This window comes from Aotus nancymaae, unplaced genomic scaffold, assembly GCF_030222135.1.
Source record: "Aotus nancymaae isolate 86718 unplaced genomic scaffold, 86718_ANA_hifiasm-v0.15.2.pri h1tg000059l, whole genome shotgun sequence".
Lineage (NCBI taxonomy): Eukaryota > Metazoa > Chordata > Mammalia > Primates > Aotidae > Aotus > Aotus nancymaae.
Genome location: NW_026988473.1, coordinates 8137553 through 8147409, shown reverse-complemented (window position 1 = coordinate 8147409; position 9857 = coordinate 8137553). Strand labels below are relative to the sequence as shown.

The 9857-nt window shown below is 47.1% G+C and overlaps 1 pseudogene; it reads right to left on the bottom strand.

The window, feature by feature from the left end:
• Nucleotides 1-3888: 3888 nt before the first annotated feature.
• On the bottom strand, nucleotides 3889-4521 carry LOC110569525 (nucleophosmin-like; annotated as a pseudogene).
• Between the last annotated feature and the right edge of the window lie 5336 nt (nucleotides 4522-9857).

The following is a 9857-nucleotide window of genomic DNA, read 5'->3' as shown; positions in this document are numbered from 1 at the left end:
AAAAGATCCGGGTGGAGCACTTCTGTTCACCCAGTTTTGACTTTCTTGCCTGCTGTGTTAGCGGAATGCCAGGGTGAAAGGGATGGCCAGTTGGACTAGAGCGAAAGTTCCGCTCCAGTTACTTGGCAGGTAACTCAATGGTAGCTTTCTGCAATATCACCATACCTCCGCTCGAGTGTGAACAACAGCAGCTTGACTGGTAAGCTCTTGAAAGGCTTGGTTTCACTGTACCTTTTTAGATCTCTGAGACGTTAACCTCTCCCCCTGTCATGAGAGACACAGATAAAATTAACATCCAAGGCTGGTGGCCGGATGACTCTCAGGGGCTGACCCGAAGAGCCTTTAACTTCAGGGAATAGCAGTGAGAGTCTTGCACGCCTTACTGCCTCAGGCTGTGGGGTTTTGAAAGAGGCTTACCATGCAGCTCATGCCCAGTCAGCCAGAAGACCAAGCGGGAAAGGGACTATTTGAGCCTCTGGCCTTCCTGCCGCACACGTGTAACCGTCACTTTTGGTTATCGTGGGAACAGAATATTTAATCCATTCCAACCAGGCATTTGCATCTTGGTATCTTGTCTCAACTACTAAAGTTTGTTTTAAGTCTTTAACTTCTACAATGTCTACTATGGCTTTGTCACTGGAGAGAATAACAGTTTGATTGAAAGAAGATTCTGAAGGAGAAGGGAGGGAAGTGGGTGGAGGAGCAATGACGTGCATCTCAAAAGATCCTATTGGGTCTACCCCTCCCACGTCAGCTCCTAAGCTGTAGAGGCCACCTGGAGTGGGGTTACTGTCAGTAGGGGTGGAGACAATGATAGAGATTTCCAAAGGATTACCATTGTTGAAGTTGGCAACAGGAGGAAGTTATTCCTTTGCAAAGTGGATGTAAGGTTTTGGGTCAATGCAGCTTCCTCCTGGGGAGGTCTAGCCTTGTTACTTGGTGGTCCAGATTACATCTCCCCAACCATAACAGAATTTCCACTGACTGCTTTGTGCTTTCCTGGTACAAGTGTCACTATTACAGGCAGTCTTGTTTATCTTAGAGGGGCAGAGGTACTTTTTGGAAGGGGCTAGCTTTCTTTAGTTTTGGAGATCTCCACAGGGCATAAGAAGACAAGCATCAAAAGTGATAATTTGAGGTAGGCTTGAACTAGTTACGTTACATGAATGACAAGCTGGCTAGCCACAGTGAAGAAAGGCTATAAAATAATATAGTAAGTATAGGAGGGTTAGGTGTTTTTTGTTGTTGTTGTTGTTGTCTTTGTTTTTTTAGTTTTAATCTGGTAGGACTTTCCTCTGGAATGATGGTCCATGACTCTGGAGGTAGTGATGTCTTCTTGGCCCAGGTCTGATGAGTCTATCCTTTTTTTGCTGTTTGGACTGCAGCTCAGTGGTTAGGAGCACTAGGTAGGTCCTTCCCAAGTTGGTTTGAGTTTTCCTCTTTCCAGCCTTTGACGAGAATGTGATCTCCGGCTGATGCTGATGTGCTGGGAGCTCCAGGGGTGGCGCCTGTGCTAGGAGGCCTTTACTTTTAAAAGAAAGTGGAAGATAGAGCAAGTATACTGTTTTTGAGGAACTGGTCTTTTGTTTCAAATGTGGGAATGTCAGCAGTGGAATGTAAATAAGGCAATCCATATAGCATTTCGTGAGGGGATAAATCAGCATCTTTCCAAGGGGCAGTTCTAATTCTCAACACAGCAATAGGAAGGCATTTAGTCCATGGCAACCAAGTCTCTAAGACTAATTTGATAAAGTGACTTTGTAGGGTTTGATCCATTCTTTTTACTCTTCCCAATGAGGGTGGGTGTCAGGGAGTATGGTATTCACGTGTTATGTCTAGTACTTGGGATAGTTTTTTAATGATATGCGCAGTGAAATGGATTCCATTATCTGAACCAATATTTTTTATTAGTGCAAACCTTGGTACAATATTTTCAATAAGTGCCTTCACTACATTATTAGCAGTCGCATTTGAAAAGGAAATAGCTTCTACCCAGTGAGTGAGATGATCTACGATCACTAATAGGTATTTTAGACAACTGATTAAAGGTATCTCCATGTAATAAATTTGGACACTTTGGAACAGTCTTAGTCCTGGACTTTTTCCCCCAAAGAGTGATTTTTTTAGGGTTTGCTTATTAGAGCCCCAAGGAGGTGATTCTAACCACAGTGGCACTGGATGATCTAGGAGGAGGAGGCTTGGGGTGGGGAATGCCAGAGATGGGGAGAGGAGGTGGGACCAGAAAAGGAAGGACTGGGCAGGGAGGGTCTGAGTCAGGAATAAAGGAAGCGTGTTAGAAAGACTGAGGAAGAAGGAATGGGGGTGGAAGGGAGGAAGAGAAGAAGAAAAGAAAGAAGCAACTAACATTTTCTTTCTTTCTCTCTTTTTTCAAGACAGCGTCTCACTCTGTTGCCCAGGCTGGAGTACAGTGGCGTGATCTTGGCTCACTGCAACTTCACCTCTGGAGGCTCAGGCATGATTCTCCTGCCTCAGCCACCCAAGTATCTGGGATTACAGGCATACACTACCACACCCAGATAATTTTTAGTAGAGATGGGGTTTCCACATCTTGGTCAGGCTGGTCTCAAACTCCTGACCTCAAATGGTTTGCCCACCTTGGCCTCCCAAAGTGCTGGGATTACAGGTGTGAGTCACTACACCTGGCCGCAACTAACATTGTGTGAAGGTCCACTGGGGAATCAGCAGGCTGCCTTGACTACATTCTCACTCCCTAGCAACTTCCCATCCCCGCCAGTCTCAGCTACATGAGGAAAAGGCTTTTGGCCGACCCCACTGCAGGCAGGATGGGAATCTGTGAGGCTCCCTCCGAATTCTAGAATGTGTAAAAGGGTCTTGAGCTTGCTGCCTTCCAGGGCTTTCAAACAAGAAGCGGGACACATACCTTTCAACTCTGAGATCCCTGAACTTATTTAGGAGATCTAGGACCCTCAAATTTGTTCAGGAATAGGGCACAAGGCTGTTTTTAGGAGGCCTACGTACACATTTTGTGCACTAGCCCTTCTTTCTAACTTTCTTCTCCTCCCCTCTGACCAGAGAGTTGTAATTTACTTAGTGATACGGGATGAGGGCAGGGAAGTGCTGGGTAGAGAAAGGCATGGTCCCTGGCTAGGGCTCCACCCCTGGGCCTGTGCCCATGGACCTAGGTGAGGACAGGCACTCCTGCCTTCAGGCCCAAATGTTGCATTTTCCAAGACCACCCTGGCCCACCACGACTCCATCCTGTGCTTATAAAAACCTGAAGACCCTGGGGGGCAGGAACACCAGTGGCTGGATGTTGAAAGAAGCACAGTGGTAGAAGAGCGCATGACAGGCACCAGCAGATGCTGGTAGGCCATCGACCAGTGGAGCAACGCGGAGTTTGGCTGGGGCAGTCGCAAGAGAGCCTGGCCGTGGGCAGCCCGGCTCTTGGGGAGAAACCACCCTCCCACTCCATCCCCCTTCTGGCCTCCCCATCCACCTCGCTGAGACCTACTACTCAATAAAAAACCTTGCACTCATTCTCCAAGCCCACGTGTGATCCGATTCTTCTGGTACTCCAAGGCAAGAACCCCAGGATACATAAAGCCCCCTGTCCTTGTGATAAGGCAGAAGGTCTAATAGAGCTGATTCACACAAGCTGCCGCGGAAGGCAAGACTGAGAAAGCACCCTATAACTCACGCCCACTGGGGCTTCAGGAGCTGGAAGCATTCACCCCTAGAAGCTGCCGAGGGGTGGGAGCCCCACAACCTGCCCATCTGCATGCTCCCCCTGGAGGTTTGAGCAGCAGTCACCGAAGAAGCGAGCCCCTCCCCCTGTTGCTCACCCTTCTACAGAACTAGGTCCTATTGGCGTTTTAGGAGTTTTTTCCTGTTTTTTGAAATGGATTCTTGTCCTTTTGATCTTGGTGTTGAAGATGGTTTTGAGTCTTTTCCATTCTGGTTTGACTTTTGTGCATTTTTGGCTGGAGTCTCTCATATAGATTTCTTCACTGGTGCTTTTCTTCAGTTTCCTCATCATCAAAATCATCATGATCGTCATCATCTTCATCATCATCTTCAGCTGCCCCAAGTTTTACTTTTTTCTGTGGAAACTTGCTGCCACCTTCAGGGCAGGCAGACCGCTTTCCAGATATACTTAAGAGTTTCACATCCTCCTCCTCTTCATCTGACTCTGCATCTTCCTTCACAGCTACTAAGTGCTGTAATATCACCGGCCCCGAACCACACTTCAACCATAGGACCACGTTTCAAAGCCCCCAAGGAAACCGTTGTCTGTACCATTTTCAAAGTTGCCAGTGTTACTTTAATGGGACTGCCTTCGTAATTCATTGCCTCTGCTTCAACAATGTGCAATTCATCCTGTGCACCAGCCCCTAAGCTGACCGTTCTTAGAGAAAACTGGTGCTCATTTTCATGGTTATCCACCTTAAAGACATCATCTTTGTCGGCCTTTAGTTCACGACCGAAAAGAGAGTTCTGGGGCCTCGGGGGGCTCATGTCCATGTCCATTGAATCTTCCATCGGGTGGCAGCAGGCACACAGGTGGGAGAGAAGGCGGACGGAGATAAATGACCACTGCTCAAGAGAACAGCCACTCAGGACGGAATCACACCAGGGAAAAGCCGCACCACGTCTCTTACTAATAAATGTAAACACCACAACTCCCTGACTTAACAGTAATTACTGCTAGCTTGGCTTGATACTGATTTAGATTATTTATAGGTTCTCCTTTTCTCCTATATATATACACAGATATATATATATATCAGACAGAATCTTGCTCTGTCACCCAAGCTGGAATGCAGTGGCATGATCTTGGCTCACTGCAACCTCCACCTCCTGGGTTCAAGCAATTCTCCTGCCTTGGCCTCCCAAGTAGCTTCGATTACAGGCACACAACACCATGCACAGCTGATTTTTGTACTTTTTAGTAGAGACAGAGTTTTGCCATGTTGGCCAGGCTGGTCTTGGACTCCTGACCTCAGGTGATCCACCCAATTCAGCCTCCCAAAGTGCTGGGAATACAGGCATGAGCCACCCCACCCAGCCCAAATTTTTTTTCTAATGATGTTCCTCTTCTAGAGAACTGTCACTTTTCATTCACCTATTTTGTTATGATGTTTTCTGTACTATTTTCTTCAGAAAAGTGTGTTTGGATTAAGTAAGCAACTTCTAAGTAAAATTCTCAAAGTACTTACTATATCTAAAAAATCATACTCAGATTTTAAAGGGCTCTGTTCTCATTTACCTTCTTTTTTTTAACTTTTAGTTTCAGGGGTACAAGTGCAGGTTTGTCACACAAGTAAACCTGTGTCATAGGGGTTTGCTGTACAGATTATCTCATCGCCCAGGTCTTAAATCTTTTCTAGTCATTCTTGTTTTAGAGATAATTCCATAAACATCTGGCTTCCTGACTTACCCCACTTGGTTGTGGGTTCCTGGAGGATGGTTAATGTCAGTTTTAATATTAATCTTGAGTATCATACCAAGAGGTTTCACTTGATATTATAGAAAGGTTTTCACCTAGAGTTTGGTGCCCCCAAAACTCCAGGTAAAAGGGCGGTAAAGAGTCACACCACGTGTGAAGTGAGAGGGCCAGAGCTGGAATTCTGGCCTTCCTTCTGCAATCCTCCTGCTCTCGCTGTCCCTAAAGGATCTGGCATCCTCTGCATTTTCATATTGTAACTCACTTACGATCGCTTTTGGAAAGAACTAAGATGTGAGTAACAAATCAGTTCTATTGGTTCTAGTAATTTATTACTAACCCTACGCTTATGGATGCCTAAATACTTATATCTTTTTCTCCATCTACTCTCTGTCATTGTTTTCCCATCCTACACTGCAGATTCTCCTTGGGCAGAGATTGTGTCTGAAACGCACAGGACATGATCCTCTTGGGGTCAGGATTTTGGGCCAAGCGGCTTCTCAATAGCTTGTGCTGTGGCTAATCCCGGTGAAGAGGCAACATGGTGATAGCAGGATTTGAACTTCTGTTCTTTTCTGATGGGATAAACGAAACAGCCGAAGAGGCTTCTTTCAGAGCACCACCATTTCTTAGCGTCCTCACCAGGGGTAGGTGAGATGAAGCAGCCGCCCTCCAAGGCGGCCTCAGCCCTCCAGCCACCTGCGATCCGGAGGTGCGGGGTGCAGTCACAGCGCTCTGACCACAAGGGGGCGCTGTTCCCCCAGAGATCGGCGGGCGGAGACTTCGCGATGACCAAGTTGGCCTCTGCTGGGGGCCTCCTCTGTCTGTGGCCACCCTTCTTTGATACAAATGGGATTGCGCCCTGCAGAACGTCCTGAGGGACCTGTAATTTCCTCTTCTCACTCAGTAGTATCTCTTGGACACCACTCTGTCTCCGCGCTATCGGTGGTTGTTTAGACTGTTTGCCATCTTAGCCAGTGTAAACACATCTGTGATGGTGGTGATGGTCCCACATTGCCCGGAGCCAGGGCTGTTTGTAGAAACCACTCTTCATCTCGCCGTAGAAGGGAGGGGGTCCTCGCCTTCTCAGAAGGAGGACGGACTTCCTTGGCTCTGGAAGCGGGCAGTGGGCTATTGGGCACGTGGAGCTGCGCCTCTCCTTGGCTCTCCCAGGGGCTGGCCTAAGGCTTTTCCTCCGCTGACCTCTGGGGATAATCGTCTGCGATTGTGGGAGCACTGCTGGCCGTAGGTGAGAGAGTTACTCGCATTCTCCACCAGCATGCATCCTCTGCTCTGCTCCTGCCCTCTGCACGTTGTGAAGCTCACTGGGGCAGGCCTGGAGATGGAGCCGCGGTGGTTCGCAGAGTTCATTTTGGCCTAAACCTAACTTGATGCAGAGAGCTTTTGACTGCTATTAGTTTAGTGCAAAAGTAATTGCGGTTTTTGCCATGAAAAGTCCTATTTTACTCCCAGGCATATATTTCACTTGATTTACCACTCAGAAGAGATGTGATGACTTCATACCCTGAAAGCCACAGCGTGGGCCCTGAGGCAGAGGACCCAGGTTCAAATCCTGATCCTTTCATTCATTTACTAGCTTTGTGACCTTTGGCAAATCACCCTTTCTGAGCCTCAGTTTGGTATTCTGGAACGTGGACTATTTAAATAGTGGGTAGAATGAACTTGACACATTGCATGACACATAGGAAATGCAGAAGAAATGTTAGCTCTTGCCGTTTTGACCTGTGCTCTGAAACTGTCAAAATGTCATAGAAATTATCTGATTCTTGAAGGTTTGTGAAAATTAGTAACTCTTATCTGGGCTGGCAACCTTTTAGAGTTAGATCAGAGGTTCCCAAACACAGCCTGTGGGACAAATCCAGCCCTATGCTTTTTTTTTTTTTTTTAAATACAGTCTGAAAGCTAAGAATGGATTTTTTATTTTTTAATGGTTAAAAAATCGAAAGAAGGCTAGGCACAGTGGCTCATGCCTGTAATCCCAACTCTTTGGGAGGCTGAGGCGGGTCGATCACCTGAGGTCAGGAGTTCAAGACCAGCCTGGTCAACATGGTGAAACCCTGTCTCTACTAAAAAAATACAAAATTACCTGGGCATGGTGATGGGCACCTGTAATTCCAGCTACTTGGGAGGCTGAGGCAAGAAAATCACTTGAACACGGGAGGCAAAGGTTACAGTGAGTGGAGATTGTGCCATTGTACTCCAGCCTGGGTAAAAAGAGCAAAACTCCATCTACAAAGAAAAAAAATCAAAAGATTTTTTGTCAGTGTTTTGTGACATATGTAAATTATGTGAACTCACATTTCAGGGTTCAGAAATAAAGTCTTATTGGGAAACAAACACGTTCACGTGAAAAGAAACCCAGGGTGGGAATGGCTATGTCAGAGGCATCTGAAACGTTGCTGGGTGGGCAGGAAGAGTTGGTCCCGGGCCTGGACACACCCAGATGGAATGCCACCTGTGGAACTGGGTCAAACTCTAAACCACCTCGAGAATCAGGTACATTTAATGTAGCCTATTTATATTGGGCCTGATCACAAATCTCCTGGGGAGATAGCTGTGCCAACATAAGCTGATCACCAGCTAGAGACATTCTAAGCTGTCAATCAACCACCATTAATCATGGACGGTGCTACATTGTCCCACTTGTGTAAATTGACAGTCAACCTCTATAAGCTCCTCTTCAGCCTCACTTGGATTTAGCTGCTTGTTAGATTTGAGTCCCCTGCATTGCAGTTCCTCTTATGTTTGCTGCCCTGCAGGAGTTTTATTTCTTATCAGTTGACAGTCATTTGTTCGTTACATATTGTCTCTGGCTGCTTTCACCCTAGAGGGGCAGGATTGAGTAGCTGCAACAGGCCATGGTGGCCCACACACCCTCACATGTTTACTACCTGGCCCGCTGCAGAAAGTTTGCTGATCCTGAGTTAGACGACTGATGCTTTTCTTTCTTCTACACTTGTTAGCCTTTCCAGAAATATGTGTAACGAGAGGAGGGCTCTATCCTTTGCATGTTGGTCTAGCTAGTTGATTGACTATTTGATCTAGCTAATGGTGTAGCTAATTAGAGATGGCAGGTAGTTAGCAAGCACTTTACCTAGATTATCATTTAGACCTCCATTACTGTAGAGCTGTGTAGAGCGGGGTGTTAGTTGAAGTCTCTAGAGAGACAGAACCAACAGGAGATTATTTATAACTATATATCTATAGAAATATATGGGGGGATTTGTTAGGGGAATTGGCTCGTGTGATGACGGAGGCTGGGAAGTCACAGGGCAGGCCGTCTGCAAGCTGGAGAACCAGGGAAGCCTGAAACATGACTCGGTCCAAGTCCAAAGGCCTCAGAACCACAGGAGCTGATATTGTGAAATGAAATCTGAGGCCGAAGGCCTGAGAAACTGGGAGGCAGCTGATGTGTGTTCCAGAGTCCAGAGTCCAGAGAACCTGAAGTTCCGACGCCCTAGGGCAGGAGAAGAAGGGTGACCCAGCTCCTGAAGAGAGACAGCAAGAGCACATTCACCCTTCTTCTGCCTTTCTGTTGTAGGTGGGCCCTCAGCTGACTAGATGGTGCCAGCCCACACTGGGTGAGGGTGGATCTTCCCAGGGATTCAAATGCAAACCTCTTCTGAATACACCCTCACGGACACACCCAGAAAGAGTGGTTTACCAGCTATCCGGGTATCCCTTGATCCAGCCAAGCTGACACCTGAAATTAACCCTCACAAGCAGGGAAAGCTGAAAATGAAGCCTGAGCGTTCCATTCGTGTGCGTCTTAGGGCCAAGGGCCCACACTGAAGTCCCGTGCTGTGTGTCTGCCTGGGGCCATCCTGGCAGCCTCACTTGTTTCTTCTGAGCTGGACCGACACTGTTTTCCTGCCTATGCTCAAATGAACCTAGACCATTCTCTTCCCGGAGCCACTCTAGAATATGTTCCTTCCCATTGATGAATGAGAAGAAATAATGTATGTGAAAGTGCTTGATGAGATGTAGAGTAGAATCATATACTGGACACGATTGAGCTTTTATACAATAGGCTGGCTGAGTTCATGTAGTTTGCCTGACCAGCCTGGAGCAGCCTTTCCAGCTGCCAGCTGAAGTCTCCTCTGGGTGATCCTGGGCTCCTTCTCTGCTGCTGGTGTTGGCTCTGCCTTTTGGACAAAGAAGGGTGTGCTTGCTGATCCAGAGCTGCCTTTCCTGGTTGGCATTCCTGTTGTTTTACTTTTGAGTTTGTGTGTGTGTGTATGTGTGTGTGTGTGTGTGTGTGTTTGAGATGGAATTTCACTATTGTTGCCCAGGCTGGAGTGCAATGGCTCACTGCAACCTCTGTTTCATGTGTTCAAGCCATTCTCCTGCCTCAGCCTCCTGAGTAGCTGGGATTACAGGCATGTGCCATCATGCCCATCAGTTTTGTATT